Raw genomic sequence first — 17,179 nt, forward strand, 5'->3', positions numbered from 1 at the left:
GCCCGTGTAGAAACCAATCCCATAATGATATTGTCGATATAGATACGTGAATATTGATAATATATAAAAAGTAATATTTTGTTGCACCAATTATTGCAGTTGTTTAACGATAGAAAATCGTTCCTTATAATCCTAATGTTCCGTTTCTATAAACATAATATAAATTTAAAAATCGCAATACTTAAGATGTCATGTTTATTTGAGTGTGGCGAGGTAAGTAATAAGTATACGGTTTTCTAGCGGACATGAATGCCAAATTTTAGCTAATGCATAACACGTATAAGTAGTACCATTGAGTATATAATGTATAGTATACTTATACTATGAAATAGTACCTACCTAAATACGTACTTAATATATACTTATATTTACAGACACCTTATTATGGTATATGTACTGTTTTGAACGTTTTAAATGTAGTAGTCAATTAATTTGAAGCAAATTGTTTCAAATAAATTTATTAAACATAAAGTAAAAGTTCCTATACATGTAGAATAAGTACTAATGGTACTATATTATATTATATTATTATGGTGCAGGTACCACAAAAAAATACTTAATATTATTTCAATAAGATATATGTTTATTAAAACGTGACGAACGAAGAAACAGAATATTATTTTTCTCGCGGAAGATTGCGTCCAATGTCAATATTGTTCATAACGAAAGATTAAATTAAAAAAAAAATATGATAATAATATTATAAATACGTCATAGCTATAACATAGTTAAATAGGAATAGGAATAATTTAGTAAAAAGAAAAAAAATCGTTTGCATACGTACTACCGGCTTCTAATATTATCTGAAATACTATATACTACGCGTACCTATATATCTTGTGGTTCATCTCGTTCGAACAATAATATATACGGGTGTATGCAGGGGTGGCTCCAGTGACATAGTTGGGCGGGGGGGCCTAATATGTTTTTTTTTTAAATTTTGGTCTCAGCAATATACGTATTTTTTAGAAATACGGGCTTAGGAGGGAGCCGCCTTAGGTACCCCCTGGAGCCACCCATGTGTGTATGGGACACGAAAAAGTGTGTGAGGTGACGCGATTGTATAGTAGGTACAAAACAAGTCACAAGAACAATAATTGTATTATAACATCGTTTTGGTCAGAGCTTGCATGCAATAAAACGTCAGATGATTGTACTGACAGAATTGCAATGCAAATATTAAATTTAATAAAACTTCTGACGTTATAAATTAATTATATTTCGTATAGACTAAATAAGTAATTAAACATATTTTCCTTGACCCGTGGCGTTCGCCTCAGCAGACGCGAGCTAATCGAGTTCAATGACGGTTTTATAATAATATTAATTTGTATCATATAAACAGGTACCACTTAGTACGATTTTATTCCAAACTTACTTGAACTCTATTTACTATACAGTTATACTGACGTACATGTACCATCGATAAGTTGACGTTTAGCAAATAAAAATTATGAAAATTTAATTTGCGATTGATGATAAAAAAAATTAATAACAATATAATATTTAATACCGATTATTTTGTTATCTAATATGTAAAATTCAACTACGTTTGCAAATTACACTCTAATTATAAATTGTATGGTGTTCTTATTATACTCTAAGTAATTATCATTGAATTCAAATCGACACATGCTTTGAAAAAAATTTAACTAGTATAAATCATATTGATCATTCATGATTGTAATTATTTGCTGTCACAAAAACTTAATAATTTCACATACGTCACAAATAATAAATTATATAAAATGTCAATGACCCAGTGTGAATTTAGAATTTTTTCATGGGATATTAAAAACAATCATTTAGAGCTTCGCTTAAAATTTGCATTCGTAATATTGTTACTACCTACCTACAAATTCCTATAATCTATACTATATTTCAATATAATAATAATAATATATAATATATTTTATGTGGCTATAAATAATGTTTCATTTTCACAAACAAATTATATATATTTTATAATTTACATAAATCAATAATAATAAATATTTTGTATGAGGAACCTACATATAGATTTAATCACCTTAAACCAAATTAGAATGTAACTAAGGTAGGTTATATACGATCCTCATATCCGCCTGTAAAGGTGCCACTACAATGTTCATAATACCATTTTTAACAAATTTATAACAACTAATGTTTTCTTAAAATGTTTACAAATCTCGATATTCCTTGAAATACTCAAGCCTTAAAGGATTACACACACACACACAAACAATAAAAAAATATAAATAAAAAAAATTCATATTTATATAGGTAGGTACCTCTTATAGTAGGTATACAGTGGAAACGCCAGGTCAGACTAATCAAAAATATAAATAGATACCTTATCTCATCATAATAATATGGTGGCTACTATTATATTACATATTATATACCATTATACCAAGTCAAAATGCCTATGCAGAGAAAACGAACAAAAACATAAAAACAATAATTAATATTTTACTATTAAATAAATGTATTTTATAGGATAGAATAAGTTTACTCAATGGCACATTATTCACTTAAAGGATAAACAGTCAAACAGAGTTCATAGATAATATATTAAACGCATTAATTATTATCACCATGTGTATATACACATAATATAAATATCAGTACATCACGATGTTTTTAAATGATTGTAATGAAAACAATTTGTCTTATTGACAAGGGACCTAATAAAAAACCACGGATAGATATTCATTGGGCTCGATATCTTACGTATTCACATTAGGGGGTCTTTGTTGAATATAATTTTTAAACAATGGAATTCGTGTAAACAACTATTAAAGTAATAACAAAATAATCAATCGAACTTTTTACGCTTTATATAGTATTATATACTATATAGTAATATTATTACCTAACCGATTAACCTCTTGTAAAAACAAAATGTTATTATCTCCATCTTAATCACCTTAAAGTTATTTACGGTAGGTACATAATACACAAATAGTCGTAAAGATGAAAAAACAATGCTTATAGCCTTATGTTATTTTAATACATTTAATTCAATATCTTTAAGAAGTGTTTTTTTTAAAAAATTTTAATATATCAAATTAAATTACTCCAATGCCATTATGATAAGTATTTATTGAAAAAAAAGTTATTGCGTTAATGTCTTAACCTAAAAAAATTGACCGGATGGAATATCAATCCACATTATCCGTATTGCCCCAAGACAAATGCATAACCAGACAGAGGGTCGCCATTCACCAACATGAATTACATTCACTTATAAGTTATGCTAGATGCTCGTAATATAATATTAGCAGACGCGAACACATTGTATTTTTTAATTTGTGTTTATAGCTATATACAGTGTCGTAGAAATTACTAATTATTAGTTTAGACTTGAATTGATCAACCACGAATATCTAGCACAGTAACACCCCACTTCTGAACTTTCTACGAAATTAAGGTTGTTAATAGTATAATATTATTTTATTTACAATGTTAGGATAGAGCCATAGAGGTATTATTAAAAAATATATTGACTAAAAATGTAAAAGTAAAATTTTCAATAAATAATTGTTTCCATCGACCGTCGTCATGGTGTTAATTGAATTTAGATAATTGTTTTTTTTTTCGTCATGTTAAATAAAATATCCAACTATATATAACATGCCATACTATGATGGATTGATTTTTTATGTTATCGTAATTTTTGTAATAATAATAATTATATATAAGTACTAGCTGATCTTGAGCAATTCGTTGCCCGTTAAATGTATCAACTCTATACGACTCAAACTTTGTTCAATTCGTTATTTAATATTCGGTGTATAGTATTCAAAATTTATCTTAACTTTTCCGTTGCCCGGAATAGAAATTCTGGTTCACAGCAGTACATTATCAGGTAGACAATCTACCTGCGGTAGATCACGGACCCCGTGCTGTTTGTGCGTGATTGATAAGTGTATGATTATAGTGTATAACTCTAAAGTATTAAAGTTATACCAAATTTGTCGTTTATACTTAATTCCACCTACAGTGGATTAATATAAACAATTTATACAAAATCCTATTCTAACCTAACCGTACTAAAATCCGATGAATAAAAAAAAACAAATTTAACCCTTTGTAAATTAACCTATGTAAATCTTCTGAACAGAGGTCCAATCTACCCACAAACATTAATTTATATATATATATCTAACTATATAAATACACAGACTAAACTCTGGAACTACTTATCAGATCTTCTTGTATATATTATAAATGTCTTGATTTTTTTTTTTTAAACGAAAGAGTATTTCACGGAGAAGGTTTATATAAAAGAAAATTTTAGGAAATCCACCTGTGTATAATATATTGGTTGCTATTGGTTAATCGGGCATATTTGTTGATTTGTATTATTTCTTTTGTCAATATACATATAAGATCTGATAAGTAGTTCTAAAGTTTAGTCTGTATAGTTATAGTCTGTGTATTTATATAGTTAGTTGGTAGATTAGACCTCTGGGAAGAAGATAGGTTAATATTTACAAATGGTTAAATTTGCTTTTCATTTCATTCATCGGATTTTATTACGGTTAGGTTTGGATAGGATTTTGTATACATTTCTTATATTAAGTAAAAACGACAAACTTGGTATAACTTTGATACTTTAGAGTTAAATCATACGTACAAACAGCACGGGGTCCGCGATCTACCGCAGGTAGATTGCCTACCTGATAATGTACTGCTGCGTATCAGAATTTTTATTCCGGGAAACGGAAAAGTTAAGATAAATTTTGAATACTATACACCGAATATTAAATAACAAATTGAACAAAGTTTGAGTCGTATAGAGTTGATATATTTAACAGGCAACGAAGTGCACGGGATCAGGTAGTCTATACTATTATATAAAGAGGAGTTGTTAGTTACCATTGTTGAGGGTAATCTCTGGAACTACTGAACCGATTTCGAAAATTCTTTCACCAATAGAAAGCCACATTCTTTGTGAGTGTCATAGACTAATTTAAAAAGGGAATTTATCACCGCTGGTAGGTTCTCAAACAAGAATTTTGAGATTTACGATAGAAATAGTTGTTTATTAATGATTGCTATGGGTTATAGGAGTTGATAATAATACTGATGTATTATTATTATTTATTATTACGTAACAGGCCATTATTTATAATAATTGATAACTCATTTGTTTATAAAGTTAGAGAATCGATCAAATGCCATAAACCTTCTCCGCAATGAGCTCTTCAATTTAAAAAAAAAATCATAACGATCGGTTCAGTAGTTTCCGAGAACATAGGCCTCAAAGGTTTTCATTTTCACATTTATATATAAAGATATAACTATAATGGAGACCTAAATATTACTATTGACTTTTTTGTTATTATAAATGTGACGTCGATAAACCAATTTTATTTAATTTAACCGATCAATTTATAATTGCTATTAGGTATATTGATTTTAGATTTACCGTTAGAAAGTTTCTCTCTGGAAGAGCTTCAAATATTGACTGTTTAGTAAAAGTATTTTTGTATATCCATAGATATAAATATCACGTACCTACCTATTTATAATTAAAATATTTATCAATTCGGTGTCATGCAAATATTTTTGTAAAAACAACAAAAGATTTTGACTTATTTCGCCTCAGCCAGACCTTATTGATTAGTATCTGATTATATAATGCAAGTATTCTAGTGAAAAAAAAATATAATAAATATCTTCTAAGATAGTTCTATGCTAAATTTTTGGATATAATAACTTATATATAAGTATATAAGTATATAACTATAACTATATAATAACTTATTATACGACACATAAAAGTTAAAATATTGAAAAAACTGAAAAAACAAAAAAAAAACAAATTTTTCGTTTTAAATCAAGTTGATTACATATAAAGGTACTAATTGTTTATAAAGTTAATTCAACTCGACTTCCGTTGACAATAATATAGTCGAGAGATAATTATAAAACATACCGGGCTACAGAATTATTGACTATAATTATAGTTTCCGCTATTAGATTTGTACTTAATTAGAAATTATACCAATAGACTTTAATTAAAATTATTTCAATACAATTATTAAAATAAATAATAATCTAGACAATTCCTGTTAAAGACGTTACGTCATAGTGTAACACTGTAATATTATGATATTCATATTTGCTTATAGTTACTAATGTGACCAAATAATTAAAACATACACAAAGTATAAAAAATTAAATATATATTCACTGATACAAGCGTATCTATAGTCACTTTCGGCAACGAACTTATAGATAGGTATATTTATAGCTCCTACTCTGTTTATATTATTATATTCTTCATGATGGCATAATAATAATAATAATAATAATAATAATACTAACGTATAGTCAACTTTCTTTGACATTGCCAATTCATATCTCACAAATTATTGGATAGAATCCGGAAGAAAATATATGGGTAGTTACTCGAAATTCCTTGGCTCATCCGTAATGCATATTATACATTATATACAGGCTGATCAAAATATCACATTAGTTAAGTCGTGCATACTTTTACTTTTAGCTAATCACCACGTAATACAAATTATGTTTTTTTAAGCATATTTTGGTACGTAGCTGTATTATGCCTTTGATAACCGTACTTAAAAGAACTGGTATGAGCGGAACCCTGTGAAAATATTGGAACTCGAACCTCATTGGTATTTAGAACCGATATTGTGAGAGTACCTACTATAAAGACTTTCGATCTAAACTCTAAAGTATCAACTAGATTTGCTTTCCTATCAGACAAAAACTGCTCTAAAAGGTGATGACAGAGCCAAAAAAACACACACACATTATTGTAAAAGCCAAAAATGGTTTTAAAATATTAGAAAACGTTATAACTATTCAATCTCTTCAAAGACTGAGAAAAAATATATAAAAATAATGTCTTACACTATCATATTATTATCATGTTTAAAAAAACGTTATATCATTTTTGTGTTTTTAAAACAAGCATACATTTTTTATTCGAATATACTGTAGACAACAGTCGACAATACCTAGTGTTAAACAATATACAAAAGATACTATTGGCTATTGAATCATCTAGGGCTTAGGAGACCATATTATTATGGAACTCATCCAAAACTATTTCGATTTCAAAACACAAAATCTATTTCAGTCCACCATTGGCCTAATCGTTTCACTTAACAAACGGTAAAAACAATTAGATATAATTTGAAGTTGAAAACAATTTAGTTTCTCAATATTTTAAATAATGTTCCTATAAGTTTAGGCCATAAACGTATAATATGTACCTATACACCCGAAATTTCTTTAATAAGTTATGATTTTCAGTTTTCATCATATGTTTTTTCTAACAACAGTGGACCTATATTCTATTTAATAAAAGAGTATGACAGTGTGAAATAAATAGTGTGTTTCTATTATGATATATGTATTATTTTCGAATTATTAAAACCATAATTTTTACTCGTTAAATAAATATGAAACTATAAACAAAAATAAGTTACGACTTTTGAAATAATTAATTAAAAACATTTGTTGTACATTTTCATTTATGCATAATAAGGGTATACTTATGCATGTGCCATGTACCTTGAATTGTAGGTATGTCGTATGATAACATAAAAATATATACGAATCCGCTTAAAAATAAACAATAATTGTGTATTAATTGTGTAGGTATTCAAGTCTTGTATACGAGGAAAAAGTTATTGCTTCAAGTTAAAACAAACGTTTTATTTATATTATTTGTGTCAATAAAATATTCACTTTTTTTTTAGAGTGTTGTTCTTAGTTTTAAATTTTAATATCTTATAATATGAAATATATCAGCGCGCACGTGTGTCCTGTGTGTGTGAGAGGGAGTGGGAGAGAGAGAGTATCATAATAACATCTAAGTAATAGTAATGTGTCGCGTAATATATTATGTACTGTGTAGTAATAATACAACAGTATAATATTATGTAGTAACAGTGCAAAATCCTCAATCAAGACTGGTGACCGCGTTGAATGCAATTCTAAAATCAATCGACTGCAGTGTTAGTCAAATTAATCATTATTTTTTTCTTTATCAAGGTCCTTTTACCTGCGTTAATTAATGTTACATAATGAAAATGTGACGTTTACGTCATATTAATAAATTCACGAACAATGTTGGAAATGCAGTAAACTATAATTACAATATGTCGTTTACTAGTGTTTGACAAGGTCAATAATATTATGGACAACAATAACAAGTATAAGACCATCTGGCTGGCCGCGTTTTTACACGAGCACGCGTGATAATGGTCAGACCAATTTTCATCAATTAAAAGAAAAAATATTAATTATTTATTCACTACTTCAGGGAGACCACTAAAATGTATAAAAACCTCATCGGCGCGTATATTATGTTACCATAATATATTTTAGAGAGAGCCAACTAATCATAATATAAGGTTAACCCTGGATTAACGGTTGCCATCCCATAGATTTTGGGATTGAATATTAAATAGTAGGTAGGTAGCTAAAATAATAAACTCAGCTATATTTTACAGGTGGAAAGACACTTTTTGTTTAAATTTAATTGTTATTGATACTGTTATTAGTATAACTACTAATTATAACTTACATAAATATTGCATAACACACTAACACATCGTAATAGTAGGTAATAAAATAATAAATATGTCAATAATAATTATTGTTACCTAGGTATATCAATATTAATATTATCCTATAAATACCGTTTATGCAATATTCAATAAGTTGAAAAAAGTCGCAACAAGTACTTACACATATATAGGTAAGTTGTTTTTGATAGGAACGTTTAACATATAATACTATTCTAATATTCTGAAGAAAAGGTTTATTTTGTTATTACCGATTGGCTTACATATAATAGTTCGTTAAATTAAACGTAATATTTAAAAAAACATTTCCCCCCCCCCGTTATATTTCTAGCCCCCTAACCATGACTTTTTGAGTAGCTGCAGGATGTCCCCCTAGCCAAGACCCTCTAATAAGCTCATTCATGGAACAAATTTTAAATTTACAATTCTTAGTTTTTATTATAATACTAGATGGTTGAATTAGATTACTCTGAATTATATGTATAATCATTAAATATATATTGTACAATATATAAATATTTACTACATAATATACTATATACTATACCTAACCTATAGGTACTCAAATGGTATAATGTATATTATATATAAATATAGTTTATGCTACACTAAATAATTGTTCATAGTTGATAAAAGATATTCATTAAAAATTGAATTTTTTTTTTATTTTGTTATATTTGTTTATTTACGTATAGGTACGTATAGGTATATTAGTGTCATATACTCTGAACGCTTCCGACGTACACTATTATTGTTTTGTCCAACAGTGTCACAGTGACCGTATCAAGCAATCAGCCCTGAAGGTTAGGTTAGGTTAGATTTGGCTAACCTATATAGTTTCTATTTAGCTAAATCTGCTAAAACTTACTGACTAAGACTTAGTACTACATTATGTTATACATACATGTAACATGTTTACTTAACCTAGTTAATAGTTTTAATATTATCAATGTCTGTGTTTATATAAATTATAAGTATTATACTATTAATTATTATGCATGTAACAACAGTAGGTAAACAAAGCAAAATACAAGTTAAATGTTAATATGTGCAAGTATTAATATAAAAAGTAATAGTACCTGCGCATTAAGTAGGAAGTTATGAATAAATATTGGATTTTTTTACCGGACTTTAATTATTCCATCGGATTTCGTTTCACCGGACATTCATGTAGAATACCCCTGCCAATAGATAGTTTGAAGAGTAATAATGCACAAGAGTTGGTAAGATACGACATTGATAGTTTTCCGAGTATTATTGAGTAAGTAGTCAATAATTAATTAACATAAAAAACAAAACAGATTTCTAGTTAAAAAAAAGTAGTAAAATATTACATTAAGATTTTCACAAACTAACTTAAACAAAATTAAGTAATCAATAATTAAAATAATAATAAAAAAAAATCATATTTAATTAGTACTTATACAACTATCATAACTAAATTTGCATTTTTAAATTATGTGCAATCTCCCGTAAATAATTGCTTGTATTTTTATTTTTATTACCACATATTTTTCAAAGTACCTATTTTACTCGATAATTTTAAACTTTTTTTAACGGTGATTAATGCCATCGGCTCATTGTTCAATACAAACCGATTGACCCGTTGATTTTAACTTTGATCATAAGATTTTTGTATCAAAATATCGTACCTAGTGGATAACAGTTTTTAGGATAATCTTGTTAATTGTTGTGCTATTTAAATTAAAAAACTAAATTGTGATAAAATTCCAATTTGAATTAAATATTACTTAGGCACCAACTTATAATTTTAATGGATTCGAAATACCTGAGCTATTTTTCCAAGAACTGCAGAGTGCAGTGGTGCAACTAGGGGGTGACTAGGCGAGCTCAGCTCCCCAAAAATATACCTTATTAATTTTAGATAATATAGGTCCCTAAAGGTTATTTTAAGTTAATAGTTTTGTTAGGAGGACTGTAACCCCACCCCTCAGAATTTTAACCCTAGTTACGCCTATTGCAGAGTTTTTCGATTCGCATGTAGATACTTCTGGATTTTCTATCATCTCATTAACATTGATATATGGTCTTCAATTTTGGAAACACCGGGAATGTGATTACAAATTGTAGTCTATGTATTTAATTTTTTCACCATCAAAGAAATGAACTCGGCCTCTAAATTTTCAGAGACATCGATACCTATTTTAGCGGAGATCCGGAATCAGAAAAAATATATTGTGGTGATATTTCATAATCGATTTTTTCTCTTTACGTTTTAAGGAACATAGTTAATAATTTATAGGTGATACATTTTCCGCTATTTAATAGCGTTTTTATAGTGTTGTCGATAGGTAGATATATATTTAAATGCAACCGACGACCGACGTGTGTAAATAAAATAATAACTCAAATGCAAGTGGTCCGGTAATTGGTAGGATAGGTTAGCTATAATAATATAATACGCATGTAGGTATAATATTATAATGCTGAACGTTTTTAATATATTGTATTATGTAGGTACGGTCTATATAGTACAGACTCACACACGAAGGAATAATGTTATGAAAAATTCCAACACGGTAACACCAGTTTTTATATTGTTAGCTTAACCCGATTTCATTACATATTTTGAACATGCTATAAAGCAACATACTCGTAATTATTCATACAATATTCGGAACTATTAAAACTCGTTATGTGAGATTATTTAGTATATTTATTATGGTGTATGGACAAGATTTATTCGTGACAGCTAGCTAATATGAACGATTACATATAATTAATAACAATTACAATAACAAAAAGATATGTATATAATTGGTATATTATATAAAGTATGAATAAATATAAAACATTATGTTGCACGCTAATCTGAAAGGAAAACCTTGTTGCATTGATTAACTTGTGTTCTGAGAATCAATACAATTCATTAGGTATTATAAAACACGTAGGAAATCAGAGTTGTTTGATAATAAAATATTAAAATTTATAGACAGAAGATTTATTTCTACATAGGTAGAAAATAGTATTATAGGTATGTAGAATTTGTAGATAACTAATAAAAAAAGTAATACGATTAGAAAATGTTTAATTTATTTTAGAAATCAAACGGATAAGTACAGTTTTTAAATTTATATTATTTCATTACAAACTTTGTTGATTTGATATTTTTTTAATAATTTTTAATTTAATACATTTGAAACAATGATAACTATAACATAAACTTAAATCGTTTTAATGAAAAAAATGACAAAATATTGTTAACTATAATAGGTATCTATAAAGTGTAATAAAATATAATTAACAATATAGTATTCACACTGCTTACGAATAAAACAAATTAGTATTACACTATTACAGTTATATACTTATGTAGTTATGTATACATATAGTACCTGCAGTGTTAGTCACGTACCTAATGATAATTGTATACATGACAAAGCTATAGTTATTATATATTTATATTTATTTAACTACCTACCAAAATATGGAAAATATACATTATATGGAAAAATAAATACTTGATTTAGAAGATTATTTAAATGTACAAAATTATGCAGAATAACAAATCTCCTTTAAACTCACCGATTCGGAAACGTGAACAATTTTTTATAGTTATTCCCATTATATAATTAAACGTTATAGCACAGAAACTATATAATTTAAATTTTACAATATAATATTAAATTTGACAGCCGATTTAATAAAAGTAATTAAAAGAGGTAATTACGAAAGAAAAACAAAAATTTAGGATAATTTGGAAAAATAAAAATAATAATATTTGTATGTTGGCTTTGTAAAAATTAGATGCCCTAAAATAGTAACAATTATTATTAATCATAAATCATGAGTAATTCAAGTAATTTGATAAAATTACGATTCAATCATAGATTATGAAGAGTTAATTTTTTTAATTACAATTAAACACTTAACCAATTAAGTTGTTTTTTAATACTTCCCGCTTCATCATCATTTAAAAAGAGAAATAAATTAAATAATGTTGATGATACAATAGTTGGTTTTGTTATATTAAGATTGCGGTTTTTAACTTAAAAACAGGGAAAAGCGTTCTAAAAACTCTGATCGGAACTCTGTTAAAACTGGGGTTGTTGAAAATTATTTAACATTTTTTTGTAGTTGTTGTTAAATTGTCTGGCCTTGTTAAATATATTTACAGAAACCGCTAGAAATATTGAAAAATACTACCTTGTGTTTTAAAAGTGTAAACGTATAGTGCCTTTGTAGATTGGAAATCGTATACAAAATTAAAATTCATACCCCTATTGGCCATAGGGGTATGAATTTTAATGAATATTAACTTTATTATTTGATTGATTTAAAATTATTTATCATCAATCATCATTTTTTATTCACAAAAAACAAATCCATATTTTGTCGATATCTGCAGATAACACTGTGGTGTTGCTTTAAATACTTATCTCGTTCTCCTGTGAACCGAAATAAATATAACCAAGATCATTACAGTTCAGTTTAAATATGTCACGAAATTCACTATTTACCAAGCAATGCTTAATCATAATATAGATTCTGAGGTAATTGATAATTAATTGGTCAATGATAGGTATTTTATTTTGTGTGAGGTAAATTGGCCAATACTTACCAATACTAACAATCGGAAAATTAAAAAAAATTAACAAATATTTAAACAACATAACGTTTTTGAAAAAATTGATTTTGATTTTTTGTTGTAATTCAAAAATTAATAACTGTATAGATTTGAATTTTTCATCAAATATTTATACCTACAACTACTAACTACAACTACTAACAATTTTATGGATTTGATAAGTGTTTATAAAGTTCTAATTTTGACAAAAATCGTCTAAATCCCGCAAATTTGCACTATTATATGATTCAAAATAGGTACCTAATTTAGATTTATTTCAAGACAATATTGCCTAATAATACTGCAACATCCGCAACCTATTATTAACAACAAGCGTCGGTTATGACTCAAAAGTTAAAAACAATATTATAATAATATGATATAAATATGTGCTATTATAACAATTAATAATATAATAAATGCCGTATCATCGGCTCCGCTCAGAATCTAAAACAATTAAATGACTAAAATTTTAATCCCTACAATGTTGTCGAAAGTCACAAAGATTTTTAACAACTATTGTCATTCTTCATTTCATATAATAATATTCTGTTGTTTGGTAGGTACTTAAGAATTGTATTGTTTCCCCGTTCGGTTTAATAATAGATACTTATAAAATACTATGATTACAAAACTTTCCTAAGGCAGGCAAGAACCGGCTTAAGTCAAATTTATAAGCTCGTTGTATTAACCGTGTTGCACAAGTCAATGTTCTTTTGAAAGTTCATCAATTTTAAATTTATATAATAAGTCGAATAATTTATTAATTTGTAAATGTATGAAAAATGTTATATTTATATCGATTCAGATAAACTACAAAAAAAATACATTTGCACCATTTTTTTATGCTAAAATTTTATGAAGTTCATATTATGCCGACCAAATTTTTTATTTAAATGAAAACTAATGGGTTTTTTTTTTAAATAAAAGTTTACTTAAAATTGTTTATGAGCTTTTGGAGTTAAAATGTTAACGTCATTGCTGGTTAATCAAACGATTAAAACAATTTCTCCTCAAACGATTTTATTATTTGTTTTTAATTTAAAAATATTAATCGTAGAGACTTGAAACGTTTTGCCATTGCGTAGATTATTATGTTCTATAAACACTTACATTTTCAAAATATTTATACTAATTTTAAGCTATTTATACTACGAACCTATTCACGCCATTCACTGTGCCGTCGTTATTGACTTATGACGTATATGCAATGTTTTAGCAAAAATAAGTTCAACATACCGATTAATAAAATACCAATAATAATATCAAATATACTATGCATATTAATATAAAATAAGAAAAACTATATCCTAATTAGACGCTGATCCATCAGCTTCCTTTGCTCAGAAACGTTTTTTATTCAAAAATGTATTATTGAATTCAAATTTAACATATCCAGTGTTGGGAAAGTTCCTTTTAAAAAGGAACTCGTTCCCGTTCCTCGTTCCTACTGTAAGAAAGGAACTCGTTCCCGTTCCTCTTTCCTGTCCCGAAAAAAGAACGCGTTCCCGTTCCTTTTTAAAAAGGAACGCGTTCCCGTTCCTTCATGTTCCTTTTTTTGCAATTTGAGTGGTGGTCAATGGTGTATTTTGCGAACAATTTTTAAGTCAGAAATAATCGAACCGAGAGAGTTAACCGATTATTTCTGACTTAAAAATTTTTCGCAAAAAACACCATTGACCACCACTGAAATCGGTTAACTCACTCCTTTCTAGGAGCACCGATTTTTAACAAAAATGATTTGTCTTAGATTTTTTTTGTTATAATTCAAAAGTTGTATAGCGTAGACTTGAAACTTTATATATATACATTCATATTGCATAATTGCATAATATTATACATGTATATTACTATAGTAGTATAGTATACAGTGTATAGTGTGTACTATACACGATACACCACACATAGAGACATGCTATAGGTTATAGGCTTATAGCCCATAGGAGTATAGGACATAGTATGATACAACAATCTGTTTTTTTTTTTAATTCAATTTATTTGAAAAAATATTTTTATACTGACATTTTGTTTTGTTTGAGAAGATCTAATTTGGCGCGCGGAACCGGAAACGACCTGGAACACGACACGCAGTCGACCGACGGCGTCGCGGCTCAGTTTTGGCGCGGAAACACACTATATGCGCTTCATAAAATATACTGTGGCACTCAACGTGTTAAAATTTTTTCATTATTTGAGGAACGGAAATTTTCGTTCAAGTTCCTTCAAAATAGGAACTCGTTCCCGTTCCTCGTTCCTATATTTTAAATGGAACGCGTTCCGAGCTTCGTTCCTATAAAAGGAACGCGTTCCAGGAACGCGTTCCTCAAGGAACGCGTTCCTTCCCAACACTGAACATATCCATACAGTAACCTACACTATTAGGAGGAGGTGCATTCGGAACTTACTAAACCGTGGAGGCGAGTTTTACAGTTTTTAAAATTATTAATGAAGTGACGCAGTTGAAACTATAGAACGGACGTAGTCGATAAAAGCATAAAACGGAAAAAATAAAGAAAATACACTTAACATTGAAACAAAAGTTACGTATGTATAACTATTTACTTTTTTAATATTACCTACGTGGCAAAATACGGTGTTTTTTAAGTGTAAGATGTCAATAACCGGTTTCACTTGGTAAAATTTGTATGTAAACATAATAATAAATATATTATATAATTATTATTGACATGTTGACTCCCTAACGATTTACTAAAAATCACAACTAGTAGTGACCTTCAGATGTTGTTGGTTATTCAATTCTTAGTATTCTTTTATATTAAGGGGTATTTTTATTTTTAATGTGACTTCCGATATTGATTATTTATTGTGGCGTTTAAAAACTACCACTTGCCTGACAAATTCGGTGTTTTAGTCTTAGTAGGTAGCCAAAATTGCTGAAGGAAAATAAACCGTTTAAGAATTTCAATCAAAAAAAATCGTATAATCTTTGCTCTCTCGTAGTTATTGACTAACTTTTGATATTAGACTTCCCCTCAATTACTTCTCCCATCCTATTTATCATCACTCTGCTATGACTTTTGTTTTTGCTTTTGACAAAGAAAATGAATAACTTTGATAAACATAAAATATTATTTATTATAAAATCTCGTAAATAAATTAAAAAACTAAAATCCATTTACAAAATGTATTATTATAATAAAATAATTATACTAATATTTTGATAATATAGATATCGATCTACTATAGAATAGACGCAATATATTTTATATTAAAACATAGGTAATAAATAATAAATATATCTATGTATATAAGTATATAACCTATATTATATAATTTGAATTTCCACAGTAGTTTGACGGCATAATCCCGACCTAACGGTTAGTGCCAGCGGGCAGTGGTGACTAAACCATATTTTTGTTGTAACTTGTAGGTATAGTAAACAAAGTTAAAAATTCTAATTAGCCATTTAGGTGTATCGTATATATAAAGATATACTATACTGCGGCATACGGACATATTGTAATAATAATAACAATAATAATAATTAATAAATACTAATAACTAATAAGTAATATGATATTATATTATTATATTGACATAGATACAAATCACAAATGTACAATAATTATCTAAAACACAATATTATTAAATATTTTCGCCATACCTAAATAAGTTATTTTTTAATTAAAATCAATTAGGTTATGCTCATATATTGGCTCTTACCTGTGTTAAATAATATTTATCATTTTTGTTATTTTAAACTACATTAATGGATAGGTATGTATATAGATTTAAAAAAAAAAATAATAATAACTTAACTTAAGTTAATAAGTTAATTGAAAATGTTCATATGACTTTTAACTTAACTGAGTTAAGAAAAAAAAATAGGTTAACTGTTAACTTTAAACTTTTTAAAATGTTTTCTATCAACTTAACTTAACTCAGTTAAAAATTATCATTAACTTGCCCAGGCTTGCCTATATATAATTATACTTAGCACAATTTTTTATAAAAATAAAAAAGTATTCAATATTTATATGAGCAAAGTCATAATGGACCAACATTTTGTTTG

Source organism: Metopolophium dirhodum, chromosome 4 (assembly GCF_019925205.1).
Source record: "Metopolophium dirhodum isolate CAU chromosome 4, ASM1992520v1, whole genome shotgun sequence".
NCBI classification, from domain to species: domain Eukaryota; kingdom Metazoa; phylum Arthropoda; class Insecta; order Hemiptera; family Aphididae; genus Metopolophium; species Metopolophium dirhodum.